The sequence below is a fragment of the Choloepus didactylus genome, chromosome 16, assembly GCF_015220235.1.
Source record: "Choloepus didactylus isolate mChoDid1 chromosome 16, mChoDid1.pri, whole genome shotgun sequence".
NCBI lineage: Eukaryota > Metazoa > Chordata > Mammalia > Pilosa > Megalonychidae > Choloepus > Choloepus didactylus.
The window spans coordinates 78657914-78681170 of NC_051322.1; positions in this window are offsets into that span (position 1 = coordinate 78657914).

Genomic DNA, 23257 nt, shown 5'->3' on the forward strand with positions numbered 1-23257 from the left:
TGTATCTTGGGTGCGTGTCTGGGTGGTCAGGGAGGGGGGTGTGGCTCTAACAATCAAATCTCCCTGGTGTTCCTGGTGTTTTAAAGCTGCTGCAATATTCTAATCTTTCAATTCAGTCCTGCCACAGTTTGTCTATGCCACTGACCCACAAGTCCTTGGTATTGGCGTATGGCCCCTGAGACTTGCAAGTGGGTCCCTCTTCCAGGCTGTGCACCCCCTGGTCCTCTGTTCAGGGATGACTTTGCTATGTCACAGGTGAGTGCCATCCCCCCAGGGTAGTTCTGGGCTGCTGGTCTGTGTAGGGAGGCTCCGAATCTGCTGAGCAGATGCCCTCCTTTTCATGGGAAGTCATGGTGTTTAGTGAATTTTCTCAGCCACTGGATTATTGCCTTTTGTATCACAGCTCTTTTTATTCTACTCTTGTCTTGACATGCTCAAATTGCAAGTCTTTGAGGCTTTTTGTATTGGGCTTCTTAGAGTAATTGTTTTAGAAAAAGAAATAAAAGGGCCCTCCTTGCAGATCTAATGGGTTATTGAAATGCTAAGAGACAAAGCAATTAGGCCCATTAAGGAAAAGTCCAGGAAGCAGAGAGATCAGTTTCTCTTCAGGATTTGCATATGAGCCTCAGGACCTGATCTCTGCTCTTCGTCTTTCTATGTTCACCAGAACTCCAAAAAGCCTCTGCTTTTCTTTTTGGGCTTTTCTTGCTGTTTCTTGCTATCCATATCTCCTCTCTGCTGGTCTGTCTGCAATCAGATTCTCTGGTGTCTGGTCTCAGTCTATCTATCTGAGTTTGGATCAGTAGAATGAGTTTCCAATAAGAGCCACCACTGCAGTTGTTCCTTCTCATTCCCAGTGCTGATGGCCCCTCCTCCCATGGGACTGAGACTGGCAGGGAGGAGCATGGGTCCCCTGGCCACAAAAACTTACAGATTTCACTGGTCTCAGGAGTTTGATGTGTTCATGAGTGTTGTATGAAGTATGCCCAAAGTCAAATTGCTATGTGATGTCCAGTCCATGCAGTTCCTGGCTTTCTACCTACTTTCCTGGAAGAGTAACTAAAACATACACCTCACTAATCCACCATCTTGCCCCACCCCTGCTACTGATTATTGATGTTAGGGAAGGTGGGAGGCAAAGCTTTTTATAAGGTAAGGTGTGAGGAGAACCCAGCACTGAACTGAAAACACTTATCTTTACCCTCCCCTTTCATAGGTATAGAAAGCATTCTATTCTCCAGACTGCAGACACTCACCACCTCTACATACACACACACACACACACACACACACACACACAATTACTGATTAATCTCCTAAATCCCAAAAGAGAGTCCTGGGACAGGAACCCAGCATTGAGTGCTCCAAGGGCCATTTCTGTCATAAAAGCTGTTGAGCTGGAGCAGGACTTCAGGGGAGACTCTCCAGAAGTCCAAAGTGTGTGTGATCTCCCTGTACTGGCACCTGGCTTCTCTCTGGTCATCATGGGATCTTTGGAGTTGACACTGGTGAGAAGAAAAGTGCAGGATGTTGTCTGAGTTTTTAAGGGGGGGGGGTAACTATGAGGCTTTAGGACTCTATACCAACAACTGGGGATAGCAGAGGGGAGAGAGAACCTTCCTGCATCACTTAAGCCATCACAACCCAGGCTCTCTGGTACAGTTCCTGCCCAGAAAGTCAGGCCCAAATAAGCCCAGGCAGTGGAGTTAATTCCTTTATTTGCACATGAGGAAACTGAGGCTCAGAGAAGAAGGGATGTATCAATGATTACAATGTGAGTCAGAAATTTATCTGGTTCCTCTCTCAATCCTGTTGAGAACTTAGCCCAGGCTAAAGTTAAAACAGGAAACCTAGTCTGTCTTCTCCATCCCTCAGCAGTTGGGGCTCTAATCTCTATAATATAAAAGGCATATGGGAAACGGTGATGATAAGGTAAGAAAGTCTAAAATTCCTGGCTTCTCTGAGGCACTAACCAGGAATAGAACAACAGCAGAGCACAAATCCCTGATGTCAGATACTTTCCTGAGTCTGCTGGGACTTGTTATGTGACCATGGGCAAGTTTCCTCTTCTGTTCCTTAGACTCCCAATAAATTATGGTATTTATCTCCAAATGGAGCAAGAATTCTTATGAAATGATAGCCACAGATATGTTCATAGACTATTCATAAGAGCCAAACTACAAAACATCCTGGTTTCCATCAACAGGAGAAAATATAAACAATCTGTGGTAATTCATACAATTGGAAATTATTAATTATTAAAAAAAAACTACTAATATATACAACATTCTTATACTGAGTGAAAGAAGGCTTACCAAACACAGTTCATATAGTATGATTTCAGGGATTTAAGCTCTTAGAATGTGAAAGCCTTATCTGTGGTGGAAAACAAAGCTCAGAATATTGATCCTGGATTGACTAGTTTGGAACTTACATGAGAGTAATTTATGAGGTGGATGTAACTGGTCTATACCTTGGTAGGGTTTCCTTACAATAAGTGTATTTGTATATGTTTGTTAAAACTCATCACTTAAGATTTCCCTATTTAATTTTATGTAAATATTAAGTAAAAATGAATAAACTAAAAATATTGAATTTCAAAGATATTCATTCTGAATTACTTAGGGGAAAGTTTAGAGAGGTCTGCAACTTTCTTTGAAATGGGTAAAAATTAAGTTGTTTCAATTGAATAATAGGGTATGAGATAAAGCAAGTTCATTCAAATGTTAATGGCAGAATCCCTGTTGTGGGTCATAGGTGTTAACTGAAACTTTTTTTTCAACTTTCCATTATTTTTGCAGTTTTTCATGATTACATATTGGAAAACTAAACATTTGAGTCCCTTCCTACATTCATAACTTGTGGAAGTCCCTAAGCAAAAGGATATGATGTTTCATGGGAATGAATTTGTTGGCATCACAAGGCAAATGTGGAGAGAATTTTGTTAAAAGCTTGAATGAATATAATTTTGGAACATACCCTGTTTTTCCAGGCCCCTTTAGGGACTGCAAGGAAATCCCCTGCTCTCAGTGTCCATTCCCTGTCCCTTCCACAGCTACTAGGACAGGTGGATACCTTCCTGACAGATTGGAGGGGGCCACAGAGTACAAGGAGCATGGATATTACCTTCTCGACACACTGTGAGTGTACCTGGTTAGGGAATTGTCAGTATCACAGTTACAGACAGTGAAGAAAAGAAAGAGAAGGTAGACTTTCCCATGAAGAAAAGTGGTCACTTCCCCATGAAGAAACCATAAGTGTGGACTCACATGTTCCTTTGACTGCTTTGGTGGAGAAGAAAATGCAATCTTTAAGGTCTTTCTCCATTTCCTCCTTTTGTAGATCCAGAAACTATGATGATGGCTTTTCTTAGGGCTATGAAATTTTTTAATTAAATTCAGTTTTATTGAAATATATTCACACATCATACAATCATCCATGGTATACAATCCACTGTCCACAGTATGATAACATAGTTATGCGTTCATCACCACAATCTATCTCTGAACATTTTCCTTAGATCAGAAAGAACCAGAACAAGAATAAAAAATAAAAGTGAAAAAAGAACACCCAAATTATCCCTCCATCCCACCCCATTTGGCCTTTAGTTTTTATCCCCATTTTTCTACTCATCCATACACTAGATAAAGGGGGTGTGATCCACAAGGTCTTCACAATCACACTGTCACCCCTTGACAGCTACATTATTATATAATTGTCTTCAGGAGTCCAGACTGCTGGGTTGGAGTTGGGTAGTTTCAGGTATTTACTTCTAACTATTCCAAAACATTAAAACTTAAGAGGTGTTATCTTTATACTGCATAAGAATGTCCACCAGAGTGACCTCTCGACTCCATTTGAAATCTCTCAGCCACTGAAACTATTTTGTCTCATTTTGCATCCCCCTTTTGGTCAAGACGATACTCGCAGTCCCATGATGCTGGGTCCACATTCATCCCTGGGAGTCATATTCTGCATTGCCAGGGAGATTTACACCCCTGGGAGTCAGGTCCCATGTAGGGGGGTGGGCAGCGTGTTCACTTGTCGAGATGGCTCAGTTAGAGAGAGAGAGGGCCACATCTGAGCAACAAAGAGGTACTCAGGGGGAGACTCTTAGGCACCATTACATGCAAGTTTATACTCTCCTTTGTGGTAATGAGCTTCATAAGGGCAAGTCCCATGCTCGAGGGCTCAGCCCAAGAAACCACCAGTCCCAATGTTTGTGACAACATCAACACCAGTCCAGGTGAGGATGTCCAACACATCCGCACCTTCCCCCAGATCCTCGGGGGTGGGGAGGGGGAGGCTGTAAATATATTTTTTTATTATCTGCCCAAATTACTCTGGGATGTGTCACTATTTCACTCCAGCCTATACTAACCTACCGTATCTCACTTCCTATTCAAAGTTCCATGCAATTGCAGTGTTTGAACAAATCGACTGTAGAGTTGTACCATTTAGAAAATTTAAATCCTGAACCAAATAGATATCTATTCCCTTGGTCTCATATGGAAGTCGAAGTTTTAAAACAAAAGCAGTTTCAACCTTTACCCTTTGGCCTGGCTTGTCCTGGTCTTAACCAGACCTGCTTCATTCATATCACTAATTGAAGTCTGGGCTCTTTTTCAGCTTTTTTTTTTTTTTTTTTTGACAGTGGCTGTATGTACTAATACTGACATTCATATCTGCCAAGCTCTAGCTCTGAGTTTCAGGTGTCTCAGAGATATGCATTATTTCAGAGACCAATCAGGTTATATGCTAGGGGATCAGCATCTTAAAGTTTAGAGATAGGCATTACAATTCAGGGATAGAGTTAACTGCTGTAAGAGCTTGCAATCTAGGGACTATTACAATTATTATGTCCACATTAGGCTATGTTCTAAGATTCAATTCTGAGTTTACACATTGTAGTTAGGGCTATGAGATTTTTAATTAATTTTTATTAAAATATATTCACATACCATGGAGTCATACAAAACAAAGTATACATTCAACTGTTTCCAGTACCATTATATAGTTGTGCATTCATCACCAAAATTAATTTTTGACATTTTCGTTACCACACACACAGAAACAATAAGAATAAAAACCAAAGGGAAAAAGAACAACCAAAGTAGGGAAACACTGGGTGACTTCCTTCCCCTCCTGCCATTTTTCTACTCCTCCATCCATAAACTGGACAAAGGGGAATGTGGTCCATATGGCTTCCCCAATCACATTGTCACCCCTCATATATGACATTTTTATACAATTGTCTGCAAGATTCATGGGTTCTGGGTTGTAGTTTGATACTTTCAGGTATTTACTGCTAGCTATTCCAATTCACTAGAACCTAAAACTGTTGTCTATATTGTGCATAAGAGTGCCCACCAGAGTGACCTCTCAGTTCCTTCTGGAATCTCTCTGCCACTGAAGCTTATTTCATTTCCTCTCACATACCCCTTTTGGTCAAGAAGATGACCTCCATCCCATGATACTGGATCTAGATTTCTCTCTGGAAGTCATATTCCATGTTGCCAGGGAGATTCACTCCCTTGGGTGTCAGATCCCATGTAAGGGGGAGGGCAGTGATTTCATCTGCCAAGTTGGCTTAGCTAGAGAGAGAGGACACATGTGAGCAACAGAAAGGAATTCAGGAGGATGCACTTAGACACAATTATAGGGAGGCTTAGCTTCTCCTTTGCAGCAACAGTCTTGCGAAAGGCAAGCCCCATGGTAGAGGGCTCAAGCCATCAAACTACCAGTCCCCTATCTCTGTGAGCACATCAGCAACCATGGAGGTCAGGAAGACCAACACCCCTGCATTATCCACCAGCTCCTCAAGGGGGCTCTGCCTATGTTTTTCACTGTCTATTTTTACTTACCTCATTTTTAAATTAACTATATCAAAAAATTTCAGAAAAAAAGATATACAATAAACAAACATTTCAAACAAACCATAACAAGGGAGTAAGAAATGGACAATTAACCTAAAATAACTACTTTAATTCCAACATGTTCCTACTCTTCCCCAAGAAAATAACCTAAAAGAACATTTCTGTGAACTTGTTCCTACCATACCCATCAGAAATTAACAAACCATAGTCATTCCTGGGCATTCCCAGAATGTTAAATTTACCCATGATAGCTTATCTGTTCTTATTGGGTTATCATTTCCCCTTCATTATTTGCTCTCTATTGCTAGTTCCCCTACATTCTACATTACAAACCATTTATTTTAGGAGTGTGTTGTTTAACCTCCAGGTGTTTGTGAATTTTATAAGTCTCTGATGGTTATTGACTTTTATTTGTATTCCACTGTGGTCAGAGAATGTGCTTTGAATAATTTCATATTTTTATATTTATTGAGGCTTGTTTTATGTCCCAGCATATGATCTATTCTGGAGAAAGTTCCATGATCACTAGAGAAGAATCCTGGTTATTTGGGATGTAATGTTCTATACTTATCTGTTAAATCAAATTCATTTATCTGATTGTATATCTTTTCACTTTCCTTATTTGTCTTCTGTCTGGTTGATCTATCTATAAGAGAGAGTGATGTGTTGAAGTCTCCCACAATTATTGTGGAAACATCAATTGCTTTCTTAAGTTTTGCCAGTGTTTGTCTCATGTGTTTTGTAGCACCATGATTGGGTGCATAAACATTAATTATTGTTATTCCTTCTTGTTGAATTACCCCTTTTATTAGTATGTAGTGGCCTTCTTTGTTTCTCATAATATCCTTGCATTTAAAGTTTATTTTATCTAAGATTAATATTGCTACTCCTGCTTTCTTTTGGCTGTAGCTTGCATGAAATATTTTTTCCATCCTTTCACTTTCGATTTCTTTGTGTCCCTTTGTCTAAAATGAGTCTCTTGTATGCAAAATATTAATAGGTCATATTCTTTTTCCATTCGACCAATCTATATCTTATAACTGGGGATTTTAATCTATTTACATTCAACATTATTACTGTGAAGGCATTTTTTGAATCAGCCATCCTATCCTTTGGTTTATGTTTGTCAGATATATTTTTTCCCACTCTCATTGTCCTTTAAGGAACCAATATCGAATCTCTCTAGTACTGAATCTTTCTCTATATCTCTCTCTCCTTTCTTTGTTTTTCTGTTGGTAGGGCTCTGTGATGTTTAGTTTCATGTGTCAACTTGACCAGGTGATGGTACTTAGCTGTCCAATCAGGCAAGCACTGGCCTAACCATTGCTGTGAGGACTTTTGTCGCTGGTTAATAAACCAACAGGCTGGTTTATTAAGTCATCAGTCAGTTGGCTGAAACCGTGACTGATGACCCAATGTAGGGTATGTCTTCCACAATGAGAGAATGCAATTGGCTGGATTTAATCCAATTAATCAGTTGAAGACTTACTTATAAGCAAGACAGAGAGAGGACCTTCACCACACCTCCATGGAAATATCTAATCAGAGTTATCACCTACAGTTGGATGGGGCACATTCCATGGACACACTCAAAGAATTCCAAACTAATCAGCACTAAAATGTCTGGCCCACAAGGTTGCATCAAAGATAATGGCATTGAGAGGACATAATACATTCAAACTGGCACACCATGAGACCTGAGTTACCTATCATGAGCTGGGTGTTGTCTGACCCACCAAGCCATAAAGTTGGGTGTGCACATAGAAGCATCCATCAAAAAATGGAAATGGTATATACAAGATAGAGCTTGAGCACATCCTGAAGGTACAAGTAAGTTACATGAAGAAGTGGCCCAAATGCCCATGGCCCCCACTCTTTCCACCATACTTTCTCTTTCCCAGACCATAGCCATGGCATCTTGGGGAGTTCCTTATGATCAGTTGACTTAGGAAGAGAAAACTTGGGCCTGGTTTACAGATGGTCCTGTATGATATGCAGGCACCACCCAAAAGTGGACAGCTGCAGCACTGCAGCCCCTTTCTGGGATTTCCTTGAAGGACAGTGGTGAGGAGAAATTCTCCCAGTTGGCGTAACTTTGAGCATTGTGCCTGGTTGTTCACTTTGCTTGGAAGGAGAATTTGCCAGAGGTGCATTTCTGTACTGATTCATGGGCTGTTGCTAATGGTTTGGCTGGATGGTCAGGGACTTGGAAGTAACATGATTGGAAGATTGGTGACAAAGAAGTCTGGGTAAGGGGTATATGGATAGACCTTTCTGAGTGGGCAAGAAACATGAAGATATTTGTGTTCCTTGTGAATGTTCAACAGAGGGTGACTTCAGCAGAAGATTTTAATAACACAATGGATAAAATGACCAATTTTGTGGATACCAATCACCCTCTTTCCCCAGCAACTCCCGTCATTGTCCAATGGGCTCATGAACAAAGTGGTGATGATGGTAGGGATGGAGGTTGGTGTGGACTCAGCAACATGGACTTCCACTCACCAAGGATGACCTGGCCAAAGCCACTGCTGAGTTCCCAATCTGCCAGCAGCAGAGACCCACACTCAGTCCCTGATATGGCACCATTTGCTGAGGTGATCAGCCTGCTACCTGGTGGCAGGTTGATTACATTGGACCACTTCCATCATGGAAGGGGCACCAATTTGTTCTTACTGGAATAGACACATACTCTGGACATGGGCTTGCCTTCCCTGCATGACATGCTTCTGCCAAAACTACCATCCATGGACTTACAGAATGCCTTATCCACTGTCAGGTATTCCACACAGCATTGCTTCTGACAAAGGAACCCACTTCACAGCAAATAAAGTGAGAGAATGGGCACATACTCATGGAATTCTCTGGTCTTACCATGTTCCCCATCATCCTGAGGCAGCTGGGTTGATAGAATGGTGGAAGAGCCTGTTGAAGTCTCAATTATAGTGCCAACTATGTGGCAATACCTTGCAGGGCTGGGTCAGTGTTCTCCAGGAGGCTGTGTATGCTCTGAATCAGTGTCCTCTCTATGGTACTGTTTCTCCCATAGCCAGGATTCATGGGTCCAGGAATAAAGGGGTGGAAACAGGAGCAGCACCACTCACTATCACTCCTAGTGATCCACTAGGTAAATTTTTGCTTCCTGTCCCTGCAAGCCTAAGCTCTGCTGGTTTACAAGTCTTTGTTCCAAAAGGAGGAGTGCTTCCACCAGGAAACACAACAATAATCCCATTGAACTAGAAGTTAAGACTGCCACCTGGCCACTTTTGGCTTGTTATGTCTCTGAATCAACAGGCAAGGAAGGGGATTACTGTACTGGCTGGGGTGATTGATCCTATCAAGGGGAAATAGCACTGCAACTACACAATGGATGTAAAGAAGGGTTTTCCTGGAATACAGGAGATCCCCTAGGTCATCCCTTCGTACTACCATGCCCTGTCATTAAGTTCAATGGAAAATTGCAAGAACCCAATCCAGGCAGGACTACCAATTGTCAAGAAAATTCAGGAATGAAGGTTTGGTTCACCCCACCAGGCAAAGAACCATGGCCAGCTGAAGTGCTTGCTGAGGGTAAAGGGAACATGGAATGGATATTGGAGGAAGGTAGTGATACATATGAACTATGGACACATGACAAGTTATAGAAACAAGGACTATAATGACATGAATATTTCTTCCTTATTTTGTTATGAGTATGTTTGCATTTGTCTGTAAAGCAAATATCTTTGCTTTCTTCTCTGTCTTATCCCCTTATCATATGGCATAAGCTGTATTGTTCATTTTGTTTATTTAAGCTAAAGGAAATCAATTTTAAAGAGTTAATGTCACCCAAGGACTAGCACCCTATTCTGGAAAGATTTAGTGCATTTCCAGTTGTATGCTGCACAGTGGAGTATTGTTAGGCAAAATATATGTCTGTTATTGCTCTCTACTTAGAGATAAAATATGATTTTAGGTGATGTGTATAACTTCCAAGTTGACAAGGGGTGGACTATGATAGGTCCATGTGTCAACTTGGCCAGATGATGGTACCCAGTTGTCCAATCAGGCAAGCACTGGCCTAACCATTGCTGCAAGGATGTTTGTGGCTAGTTAATAAACTAACAGGCTGGTTTATTAAATCATCAGTCAATTGACTGCAGCTGTGACTGATGACTCAACAAAGGGCTTGTCTTCCACAGTGAGAGAATGCAGTTGTTTGGATTTAATTCAATCAGTTGAAGACTTTTGAGCAAGTCAGATAGAGGACCTTTACTTCTTTGGTTGCCCAGCAAAGCTTTCCTGAGGGGTTCATTGAAGTTGCCAGTTAATTTCCTGAGGAGTTCATCAAACATGTTCATCAAAGATCCCAGTTCATTTCCTGAGTAGTTTGCTTAAGTAGCCAGTTCATTTACTGAAGAGTTCATCAACCATCATCATTGAAGATGCCAGTTTGCTGACAACCCTATGGAATTTGGACTCATTCATGCCCACAGTTCTGTGAGTCACTTCCATAAATCTTACTATTCATAGATATCTCTCATTTATTCTGTTTCCCTAGAAAACCCTAATAGAATCTCCCTTTAACATCTAAAGTAGGGCAGGTCTTTTAGTAGCAAAATCTTTCAGCATTTGTTTGTGAAAAATTTAAGCTTTCCCTCAAATTTGAAGGAGAGTTTTGCTGGATAAAGTATTCCTGGTTGGAAATTTTTCTCTCTCAGAATTTTAAATATGTCATGCCACTGCCTTCTCACCTCCATGATAGCCATGGAGTAGTCACTTAGTCTTATGTTGTTTCCTTGGTGTGTGGTGAATTAATTTTCTCTTACTGCTTTCAGAACTTTCTCCTACTCTTCAGCATTTGACATTATGATCAGAATACGTCTTAGAGTAGGTTTATTTGGATTCATTCTATATGGACTTCACTGGGCATTTATGCTTTGTGTATTTATATTGTGTAGAAGTTCGGGGAAGTTTTCCCCAGCAATTTCTTTGAATACTCTTTCTAGACTTTTGCCCTTCTCTTCCCCTTCTGGGACACCAATGAGTCTTATATTTGGATGTTTTATTTTATGTATCATATCCCTGAGGTCCATTTCTATTGTTTTTCAATTTTTTCTCCATTCTTTCTTTTGTTCTTTCTGTTGCAAGAGTCTAAACCTTCATTTCAGTCTCACCACAGATTGTCTCTGCTGCTGACCCACAAGTCCTTGGTATGGTGTGTGGTCCCTAGGATTTCTGAGTGAGTCCCCCTTCCAAGCCATGACCTTCTAGGGCTTCTGCTGAGGGAGAGTTTTGCTACATCACAAGTGTGCACCATCCCTCAAAGGAAGTTCTGGGCCACCGGGCCATGTAGGTGTGTTCCCAGCCTGCTGTAAGGATGGCTGTATGGGGTGTGTTAATTTCCATCTTTTCATACTGATCTGCATTCCTAGCTCTGGGACAATTATCTGTAGGTGTGTGAAAGACTATTGTCCATGCCCAATATTGTGGCACGTGTGCATGTTACTGAAAACACTTCCTGTCACATTGGATTTTTGGTGGCTCTGGGTTGTGGCACCAGCACCAGGCAGGAGCATTCCCAGCCCACAGGGAAGATGGCTGCAAGGGGCAGGGTTATTTTCCCCTATTGGCTCACCTCTGTCTTCTGCACTCCAAGACAGTTAGCAGTCAGTGTGCAAAAGTCTATCTTTCATGCCAGATACTGAGGCATTCACAAAGATGGTTTCTGCCATGCTTCACTGTGTGTGTCTCACTGCCATATCTGCAGCTGCTTTTGGGTTTTTTAATAAAAGAACTTGTCTGCCTCCAAATGCCAACCCATGGTTTCCCCACATCACAACATGGCTGCCAGATATTCAGCAGGCTTAGTCACTCATTTCAGAATGCAGACTCTCAGTTTCACCAAGTTCCCAGTCCCTGTGGATTTAGCAGAACTTTTCCAGCTGGTTCATCACTGGAACTGGTGTTCTGGGTCACTTTTATCTAGTATTTTTCATGGAGGTGTTTTTTTTTTTTGCCCTGTCTCTCCTAGTTGTCATCTTAGGTTCTTCAGGGCTATGTGTTTTATTCCAAAACTAAGCACATTTACTCTCTGGCTTGTGCCATCTGCAGTGAACATGTGTCACTTTCAGCTTCCTCAAGTGCTCATCAGCTTCTACCCATCTAACCCTTCCATTCTCTCTGAGGATTGAAGATTCTCCATCATTTTCAGTATCTGCACTTCTTGAGGTTTCCTTTTTCTACTATCATATTCTGCATACAGAATAACTTCATGGCACATTCTGTCACAACCCCAATTCTATTCTAGTCCTCCAGAGGTCCCCAAACTTTCTGGCATGTCTCTACTATTTATTAGGGTCACTGAGCTCCTGGTGTTGCTTATTTTTGTGATATTCTCTCTGTTGTCACTGCTGTGAGCATGTGAATTTTGCCATTTCCTTCCTGACCCCAACAGGGTTCATCTTGGCATTTCTCTTTCTATAACTTCCTCAAGAGTAGAGAAGGTGGATATAGATTGGAAGCAGGAGACCTGTGTCTGTGCCTGAAACCCAGGAGAAGCACAGTAAGGGTGGCCTCCTCAGCATGGTCAATGTTGAAGGTCAAGGGTAGAAAGAACAGAAGGAGCAAGAGTGGGGAATTCACCTCTCTGTGCAAAGACTTCTCTGTCGATGTCAGACCCTGGTCCCAGGCTTTTATTTCTGCAGTGCCCAGCCTGGCCAATCTCTGCCAGAGGTGTGGAGTACATCATAATAGAACATCTGTGACTTCATGTTGGTTCCCAAGCCATGTGACTCCCCTGCCTGACTCTCTGCCTGGTACGTTTTGCTTGCCAAGAGCACCCCTTCCATTTCAGTGACACTCATCCCTTGTCTAGTTAGAAGATATTTACAGTTTATAGGTGATATTATTAGGTATCAGAAAAGGTATCCCATGCACTATCACAACTCTATTTGGAAGGAGGGCAGATCCCCAACCTAGTGTTCATAGCCCAGGGTACATTGATCAGGAGGGCTCACATAAGTCCATCAGGGGGCTTCTTAAGCCCAGGGGGTTACCACTTCTTGCCTCTTCTACTGCCTGTATTCCACCCATCTAAAGCCCTGCCCCATGCATGCAGGCTGTGGTTTTCATGGTGATAGTAAACAAACCTCCACAAAATATTTCCTTTATTTTTTTCCCAATAAGCATGACAAACACTTTTACCAGTTTGTCCTTTATTGGCCTTAAATATGGTGGACTTTTTCCTGGTTTTCTCTTTTTTCTCTTCTTTTTTTTGACTTGTATTGGCAGCAGATATTTAATTATTATTTTATTTAGTCCCATTAAGAGTGATGTTAATTAACAGAAACAAATCACAGAGATCCTATGATCTCTACAGAATTTTCACTGGGATAATACATCCTTCAATAATACCTTATATTACCTATTGGCTATAATATCTGAGATGAGTCACTTAGGCCAAAAGCTGAGAAAGAAATCTAAGAATGCAGAACATGAGGCAGTATAACCCGAGTTGACTCTAATTTCCTGAACTGTATGTGATCTTGTGTGTTTTATTCTTGCAAATTACTCCTGTAATCTCTTACCCTGATAAGTGAGAATAGTACCCAAGTAATGAAACATGAACACATTTATGAGATTTGGAAAGCAGGTTTATTTTTCTGAGAGAGTGAACCTTTTGTCTATTTGCCCAATGGACTTTCCATCAGGAGATGTGAGTGTAGTGGCCAAGATGAAGAATCTATTGAAAAGTGGTAACAGATAAATTTATAATTTTCTTTCTGGAAGTGCCACTCACAATTGAAGTCTCAAACAGTTACTTTCCCTTCATGACCTAAAGTGACCAGGAATAAAATGAGCTGGGATTCATAATGGTCACACTGTATAATATGTAATTAAATTGCTTTGGAATGGCACTATGTGAGTTTTGCTCCCACCTATCACTGTCCCTCAACTTTGTGTTTGGAGCATGTCTTAATCTCCCTCTGCCTCTGTCTTTCCATCAAAATATAAAGAAAAGGAAAACAGAGCCTGACTCAGAGTATTAGTATGAGGTTATTGCAGGAACCAAGTAAAGCTCTCACAATAATACCTGTGCTTCATGTTAGCACTTCTATTCCAAATTTTAATACAATCTTGGGGTCAGGTTTTACAGTAACAATTTGTAACATGAGAGCCCCTCCATTCATTTTCCCACAGTTCTTCAGAGATGCCATTTGTTGGGTTTGTACATAGTTTTCCATCTGTCCCTTTAAAATAATGATAGAAAAATGAAATCAATTGGCTGTTGTGGGAATGTAAAATTCCCAGTGGATGCAGCTGGAAGAATGAGAATGAGTCTTTTACCTTGAATATTAATTGTCAAACTCTGCATTAAATGTGTGCTCATAACCCAGAGTTGATGAATCAAGAATATATTCTGCTAGGGCTTGGTACTTATCTCATCATTCTTGCTTTTTAAATGTTAATTTCAACACAAGATTATCTGCTTAGCATTCCTTTGGCATGGCTTCCCCCCAAGGAATACATATTTTAAATGTTTGTCTCTAATGTCAATGATTCTCAACTGGTTTAGCAGTTTCCTGTGTTAAGAAAATTTGGGAAAATTGCTGTTTTAAACCTCTAACCTAATGGTGGGGTGGACAATAATTTAAAGTAAAGAGCACTCAATACAAGAATTCAAATTCTATATATATTTACTAAAGAGAATTTAGGGTAAAAGGAACAAGTTTACAAAGCAAATATAAACTAACACATTACCAATCATGGAAACTCTAGTTTATACATTTTTAGCACAGGGTATTTATATTATAAGTGATAAAGTTTGCATCTTCAATCAAATGAAATTTTCTGGCACTTGTATATGTGTCACACTTCTTTTTATATTTAGCAAGGAATAAATACTTAGTTCAACATTATTCAAAACAGGAAGTGTCCTGTGGTTCATACTAAACTTCAAGTTAACCAAAATAAGAGACATATGTTGTTCTGATTGACCAGAGCTGTCATTATGCAAAATACCAGAAATAGATTGGCTTTTATAAAGGTGATTTATTAGGTTGCAAATTTACAGTTCTAAAGCCATAAAAGTGCCAAAACTAAGGTATCAACAAGAGAATACTTTCACTGAAGAAAGGCTTATGGCATAAGAACACCTCTGTTAGCTGGGAAGAAACATGGCTGGTGTCTGCTGGACCTTGCTCCAAGGTTGCACTTCAAAATGGCTTTCTCCAAAATTTCTCTGGGTTTTTGTCTCTCTTAGCTTCTGTCAGCTCTCTGCTTGGTTGTCCTGGGACATTTCTCTCTAAGCATCTGGGAGTCCTCTCTTAGCTTCTCCAGGGAAAACTCTGGGCTTCATCCTTAGTTTATCATCTGCAAACATTCTTCTGTCTGCATCTTCAAGCATCTCCACACATCAGGGTTTGTGTGGGCTCTTAGCTTCTCCCAGAAGCAAACTCTGGATTACATATCTTTGTCTCTCCAAAATGTCTCTCTCATCTTCTCTGAGTTCCTTCTGTCCTTGAGCTCTCTTAATGAACTCCAGTGATCTAATTAAGACCAATCAAAAATGGTTGGGGTCACACCTCCATGGAAATGATCTAAGCAAGAAGTCTCACCTACAGTTGTGTGAGTCACAACTCCATGGAAACAACCTAACCAAATGGTACCACCCTAATCAAAAGACTAATAAATTTGACCCACAAGATTACATTAAAGAACATGGCTTTTGTAGGGAATATAATAGACCCAAATCAGCACATATTTATTTCTGGATTAATCATTCTTTTTAAATAAAAGCACTACATCATTTTAATGAGCATGTAATTGGTTAAGAATGTATTCCTAATTTTGTACCTAATTATTATTCATGCCATGAAAAGCAGGATGGGCTTTTTTGTCTGTGGTTGACAATATTGTGGAGGATCTTCTTATTACTTATAGAGTTTCACAGCCTTTTTCAGGCTCTACATCATTACTTCCTTTCTCTCTTTTTGGGCTAGTTTTGCTTTCCTCCCATTTATAATTGGTATAGTCTTTGATATAGGACTCATGGGATATGAATCATTTGTTCTAGTCACTATAGTGAGGCCTTTCCTTTACTCATTTTTAGGGAATGTTGGTTTGGTATCTGTTCTAGTTTGCTAATGCTGCAGAATGCAAAACACCAGAGATGGATTGGCTTTTATAAAAAGGGGGTTTATTTAGCTACACAGTTACAGTCTTAAGACCATAGTGTCCAAGGTAACAAATCAGTAATCAGGTACCTTCCCTGGAGGATGGCCAATGGCATCTGGAAAACCTCTGTTAGCTGGAAAGGCACATGGCTGGCATCTGCTCCAAAGTTCTGGTTTCAAAATGGCTTTCTCCCAGGACATTCCTCTCTAGCAAGCTTGCTCCTCTTCAAAATGTCACTCACAGCTGCACTGAGATCCCTCTGCCCATAAGCCCATTTATATGGCTCCACTAATCAAGCCCCATCCAAAATGGGTGGGGCCATGCCTCCATGGAAATATCCAGAGTCATTACCCACAGCTGGGTGGGGCGCATCTCCAAAGAAACACTCAAGAAAATCTAATCAAAGCTGATAACGTCTGCCCACACAAGATTACATCAAAGATAATGGCATTTGGGGGACATAATACATTCAAACTGGCACAGTATCCTTAGGTAAGTGTTCAGACAAATGTGCCTCAATATCAGAGGCTATGACCCATTCTTTGCTATCAGAATAAAAAACATCTGGTGGTGTATGAGGACAACAAGTTTCCTCAGTTTCCTGATTCTTACTGAGAGGGGAAGAATCAGCATCTCAGATTCCTCACTAGAAGTACTTTCCCATAACAGTGGATTTGGGAACAAAGACAAGAGATTCTACTTCAAGTGGAGAACAATGCTACTAGTCCACAGGGACTCATCCACAGGTAACTAAAGCAACAGAGTTAGGACCTGTTCTGGAAACCAACATTAAATTGCTTTTGTAACCTTGCATCTGGGCTCAGAAGCTTCCAATAGCAATGTTAGAAACATCTACAAAAAAATTGATAAGAAAAGAGTCTGTAATATTTAAACTAAAACCACTCCTCTTCCTCTCCCAAGTCAGCAAGGCAGAAAATCTAACTGGACTGATGAAGCCAGGAAATGAGAACTCCAACTCCACCAATCCCCAAGCCAGAGGGCTTTCTTCCCTGGGGGAGCAGGTGGTCAGCAGATACACTTCCCTCAGATACAATTCTCTCAGGTAACTGTTGCTGAGGCTAATGTTCAGGAAAATTGCCAGGAAGCAGCAAACACTCCCTCCACCCAGCATCAGCTCATGAGTCAGAGGCTGTACTTGGGGTGTGGTCACCAATGAGTAAATGGGATTCTTGTGGTGCATAAGACCATGGTGGTAAACCAAATCAAGAAAACCTCAAAATATGGATCCTCTCCACTGACTCTTAGCTCCAAAAGCAAGAGAGTAACTCTGTAAACTATGCCTTTGTCCCCATCTCCAGACCTGGCTCAGAGTAAGTGTGAGGGGAAGTAGGCTGTAAAACAGAAAGCCCTAATTTTTCCTCCAAAGAAATGATTGCATTTGTAATATAGTGGAGAAATTCAACCCTAAGGGTGCTTTCAAAAACAGGAGAGGTTGTGGTGATAAAAGACAATTAGAAAGAGACTTTTGGGTTCAGCAAAGATACAAATAAATAGTTGGCTGGCTAGATTCCAAGAGAGAACCACTGAAGGAGATCACAGAGAGGAACCCTCCTGAAGTCAGACCACATATTAACACGGATATCAGGAACTCTTCTTTCAAGGAAGTTGAATTTGATTGGGTAAATTTGTAGAGGAATTTATGCACCATGGCATTGTTGAAAACATTAGAGAAATTAGCCTGGAAAAAGTGGATCTTAATTTCTGGGTGTGTTCTGGAGAGTGAATATAAGAGACTTGCAGAAACCAGTATCATCCCATGGTGACTATGGGAATGTTCAAATCTGTGCTTCCCTGAAAGCACCATCCTTACCACTGTGGGGAGGGGTTTAGACTTCATGGCTTGAATCCAGTTATAAACCTAATGATAATAGAAAATAATTTAGAAAACACAAGTAATATATCATTTGACCTATGAAAAACATAAGCAGTTTGCCAGTTTGAAAATATTATATACCTGAGGAAAGACTGTGTTCTTTTAATCCACCCTTATGGGTGCAGACATATTGTGGGTGGGATCTTTTGATTAGTTGCTTCCATGGAGATGTGACCCACACAACTACGAGTGAGACCTTCTGATTAGATTATTTCCATAGAGATGTGACCCCACCCATTCAAGGTGGGACTTAGTTTACTGGCATCTTCTATAAGATGATAAAAGGCAGAGATGTTTTGAAGAGAGCTCAGAATTACTTAGAGAGAAAACACCCAGAGAACTTTTGGAGACAGCCATTGAAAGCAGAGCTGACACAGACCCAGATGCTTGAAGGTACAGACAGAAGGACATTTGGAGATGCTAATCTAAGATATGAAGCCCAGAGCTTGCCTAAGAGAAGGCGAGAGCCCACAGATGCTTATAGAGAAATCCACTGGAATCAGAAGCTGAAAGCAACACAACCCAGGAGCACAGGACCAGTAGATGTCAGCCACATGCCTTCCCAGCTGACAAAGGTGTCCTAGATGCCATTGACCTTTATTCAATGAAAGTATTCTCTTCATGCCTTAGTTTGGACACTTTTTGTGACCTTAGAACTATAAATTTGTGAACTAATAAACCACTTTTATAAAAGCCAATCCATTTCTAGAATTTTGCATTCTGTAAGCTTTAGCAAACCAGAACAAACAGGAAGCTACAAATGTATATCTTCTGAAAGCTCAGTAGTGAACAGGTTACCTCTGTGCACAAATGACACTATGCCTAGGAAAAAGAGAGTAAAATCTCTGTCAGTATTAAATACCCAAAAAGCTCCCACCATCCAAGGACTGGCCCAATATTTTCTTCATTTGTAGGAGAGGTATTTTATGGATGGTATGATATAAATCACTTCTCAATACCTAGTGAAAACAGTGGGAATAATTTGTAGAACAGGCAAGGTGAGCACAGAAATATTGTTTGGAGTGTTTCTAAGAGCTGTTTGTTTATTTCAGGTTTTATTCTGGAATGCATTCTCCTGTTACTCCATGCTACAATGAAAACCACAATAAAACAGAGAAGAACCACCATTTCATTAATGGTGGACTGGGTAAATATATATCTAATCTATATAATTCCATTTATCTCTATCTATATCTACATATCTGTCTATCCCTATATCTCTCTATATATCTATGTCTACTATCTGTCTATTTATCTATCTCCATATGCTAGGAGTAGATATCTCTATCCCTATATATCTATCTATCTATTTAAAAAAGTATTTAATAAAGTGAGGAATTACTGGACCAATCCTAGAAAAGGATAGAAATTCAGAAAGGTAAAACAGTATTTGTGACTGCTTTTGCCATTTGTTTGTCTGGTCAAAAAGGCAGCAGAAAGGCTAAGCATTGCATTTGAAAACACAAAGGTCTTAATGACACAATTGTCAAAGTCCATGGTCAACAATGCAAAATTTTGGTAATCCATCCACTGCTTTTTGTTGAGACCCTGATAGACTGTTCTCTGGGTATATGAACAAACAAAAGTTAAAATCATCCTTAAAAGCTAGTCTTATAAATTGATTAACTTGACCCTTGGTAGTTGAAGTTTGCAAAGCCTGGAAGAAGCAAACTAAAGTTCTCTTTGAAGGATATTAGTATCATTCTAGATCTCACATTTCTACAATTTTGAAATTTTATATCCAAAACCTAATAAAAATGACCAGGTAAAAAAGGAAACAATAGAATATGAGTGAGAAGCACTGAAACTGCTCACCTTGGGAAGTCCGTATATTGACATAACAGATGGAGAATATAAAGCAAATATACTTATTATCTTCAAGACATAAAAGATAACTTAAAAATGTTGACAGGGAACTGGAAAGTTTAAAAAGTGACATGGATGATTAATGTATGCTAAAACCTAAAAATAAAATTGAAAAATAAAGAACTCAGTGAATAGGAAGAATAGATTAAATATACCAGAAGAGAGAATTATGAATTAGAAGATTAAGCTTTAAAAATATAAAAACAGAAACAAAAATAATGGAAAATATAGATGGAAGTATAAGGATAAGAGGATATAATGAGAAGTTGCAGCATATATTCAGATGGGTGTGCTAGTAGCAGATACAGATAGAATGGAGCAGAAGCAATATTTGAAGAGATAATGTCTAACAATTGTTCAATAATAATAAGACATTGATTTATAGATTCAAGAAGCCCTAAAAACCCAGAAGGATAAATCAAAATAAATACACATTTAGGAATATAATTGCACAACTTGACAAAAAAACCCTAAAATCAGATAGAATATAAGGATATAACCAATAGAAGTAATTAATGAAGAGCTGACTACCAACACAAATGGAAGACAGAAATCAATGGCATGAGAGCTTCACATTGCTATTATGAAGAAATAGCCAATGCAGAATTCTATAACGAAAAAGAACTCCTTCAAAAAGAGGTGAAATAAACACTTTTCTGGACAAGTAAAAACTGAGAAAGTTTGCTAGTAGCAACTAATTTTAAAAGAAATGTGAAACCCAGCTCCAGGTATTCAAGGAAAACATGGTCATAACACTAGCTAAATACAAACTTAAGGAGGAGATAACACACATCCATATTTCAGCCATAATACATTAAAATATCAAAATATCTAGGTTTCAACAAAAGATTACAAAACTTACAAAGACAAAGGAGATTATGACCTAGGCAAATGAGAAGATTAAAGCATTAGAAACCACAAACAAGGAGGCAACACTTGGGATTACCAGGCAATTTTTTGTTTTTTTTAATTCTACTAATTATGCTGAAAGAGCTAAGGAAAACCTGGACAAAGAAACAAAGGAAATCAGGGAAATGGTAGATGGAAACAAAGAGAATATGAATATAGAGATGTAAATTACAAAAAGAACAAACCAGCTGAAGACCACAGTAGAAGACATTAAATATTCTCTAGAGAGCTTAACAGCAGATTGGAGCTATTTCTTAAGAAGAATCAGTGAACTTAAAGATAAGGTAACCAAAATCAATCAGCATGTGGAGCAAAAAGTAGAATGAATGAATAAATGTAAACAGTGTCTGAGAAACACATGGAGCTCCATCAAATGTATCAATATATGCATTGAGGGAGTCCAAGAAGGATAAAGAAAGGAAACATGAGAACTGGAAATTAGGAAGGAAGGTGGGAAGGAAGGAAGAAAAGAAAGGAGAAAGGGATGGAGGGAAAAAGGAAGAGAGAGAGGGAGGGGTAGAGTTAATATTCAAAGAAATAATGGCTGAAAACATCCTAAATTAAATGAAAGGCATAAATGTACACATCCAAGACACTCAATGAACTGAAAACAGGATAGACCCATATAGACACAAGTTTGGGCATATTATAATCTGATTGTTGAATGGCAAAGATAGAGTGAATTTTGCAAACCCAATAGAGAAGCAATATGTCACCTAGAAGATAGCCTCAATAAAATCAATTATGTTGGTTTTTCTTTGTAAACCATGGAAGAAGAAAGGCAGAGAAATGACACAGTTAAAGTGCTGATAGCAAAAAAATGCCAACCAAAAATTCCATATTAGGCAAAACTGTCTTTCAAAAATGAGGATGACATTACAGCATTCCCAGAGAAACAAAAGCAGGCAGAGTTCATCTCCACTAGACTTGTCCTAAAAGAGACAATAAAGAGTTTTTCAAGATGACAGGAAAGGATAATAGACAATAGATTGAACCATATGAGAAAAAAAATCTCCAGTGAGGACATGACATGGGTAAATATAAATGCCCGTAGTATTACATTTTTAGTTTGTAACACCACTTTTTACTTCCTGCAGGATCCAAAAGACAAAAGCATATAATGTTATGATAAATCAGTGATTTCTCTTCATAATGTATTAAATGTGTGGTTTGTTAATAAGAACTACATAAAGGTGGGGGGATGGAGGGGATAGGGACATAGTATTCATATACTATTAAACTTAAGGTGAGTATCAAAGCAAATGAGATTATCAATTTAGAATATTAAATTTAAGACTCATGGTAACTACAAAGAAAATACCAGAGAATATGCAAGATTATCAAGACAGAAATTAAGAGAACAGTTTACCAAGGTGGGGGTAGGTTGAAAAAGGAATTAATGCATAATGGGCATAGGGTTTCTGTTTGGGGAGATGGGAAAGTATCAGTAATGGAAGTTGATGTGGGTACCACAACATTGTGAATGTGATGAATCACATTGAATGGTATGCTTGGGATTGGTTTAGACAGGAATATTTATATTGTATAAATATAATATGTTCCCACAATTTAAAAAAAGAAAGAGCAAATAAAGAAATAATGACAGTTAAGTGCAACTTATGATACTGAATGGGATCTGATTTGGTTTGCTAAAGCTGCCAGAGTGCAATATGCCAAAAATGGGTTGGCTTTTACAATGGGGGTTTATTAGTTTATAAATTTACAGTTCTAAGACCATGAAAATGTCCAATTAAGGCACCAATATGAGGATAACTTCTCTGAAAAAAGGCTGCTGACATCCGGGACACCACTGTCACATCGGGAGGCACATGGCCAGTGTCTTTTGATCTAATCTGGGTTCTGTTAATTTCAGTTCTGAATTCAGTGGCTCTCTTGGAAATGAATGATTCATATCTTGATAGGTTTGTTGGATACTGTGGGGTAGGGAGGAGTGAAAGTTTTTCTAAAATTTGACAGTTAAGAAGACACATTTCACTGTTGTTCAATTTTACATCACTTTAAGAAAAAAAAATAGGAAAATGCATGATCATCAGCATTTAGTGGACATGAGGACATTTTATTTTCCAAGTCACCCCCTCCCCAGGCCCTCCCACAGATGACCTGTTCATGTTTCCAGTAGCTGGTGTGTTCCAGGTGGAATCCTGGAGAGTTTTCTGTTGTTTTTTGTAGCTGATGGATCCATGATTACTGGAAAGAGTCCTGTGGTGGCTACAGTGCCACAGATGGGCTGCAAACCTCCCTGGAGCCTGACTTTGGGCTGATCTTTGGGGAGATGCAGGATGTGGTGATGGAGATGTTGCCAAATGACATGAGCCCAGATCTCACATTCCACAGCCTCTGCCTGTCATCAGCTTCCAGGTGGGTCCCTTTAGTATTATTCAGATTTTGTCCAGTCTGTTAGAAGCCAGATTTATATGAGAAAAGCAAATTGCCAACACACTGGCTGCACAAATCAAAGAAAAAATTAGTTGACACAATAATTTTTCTTCTAGGGTTTTGCAGAGACTGTACCAACTTTACATGCTAGGTTAGA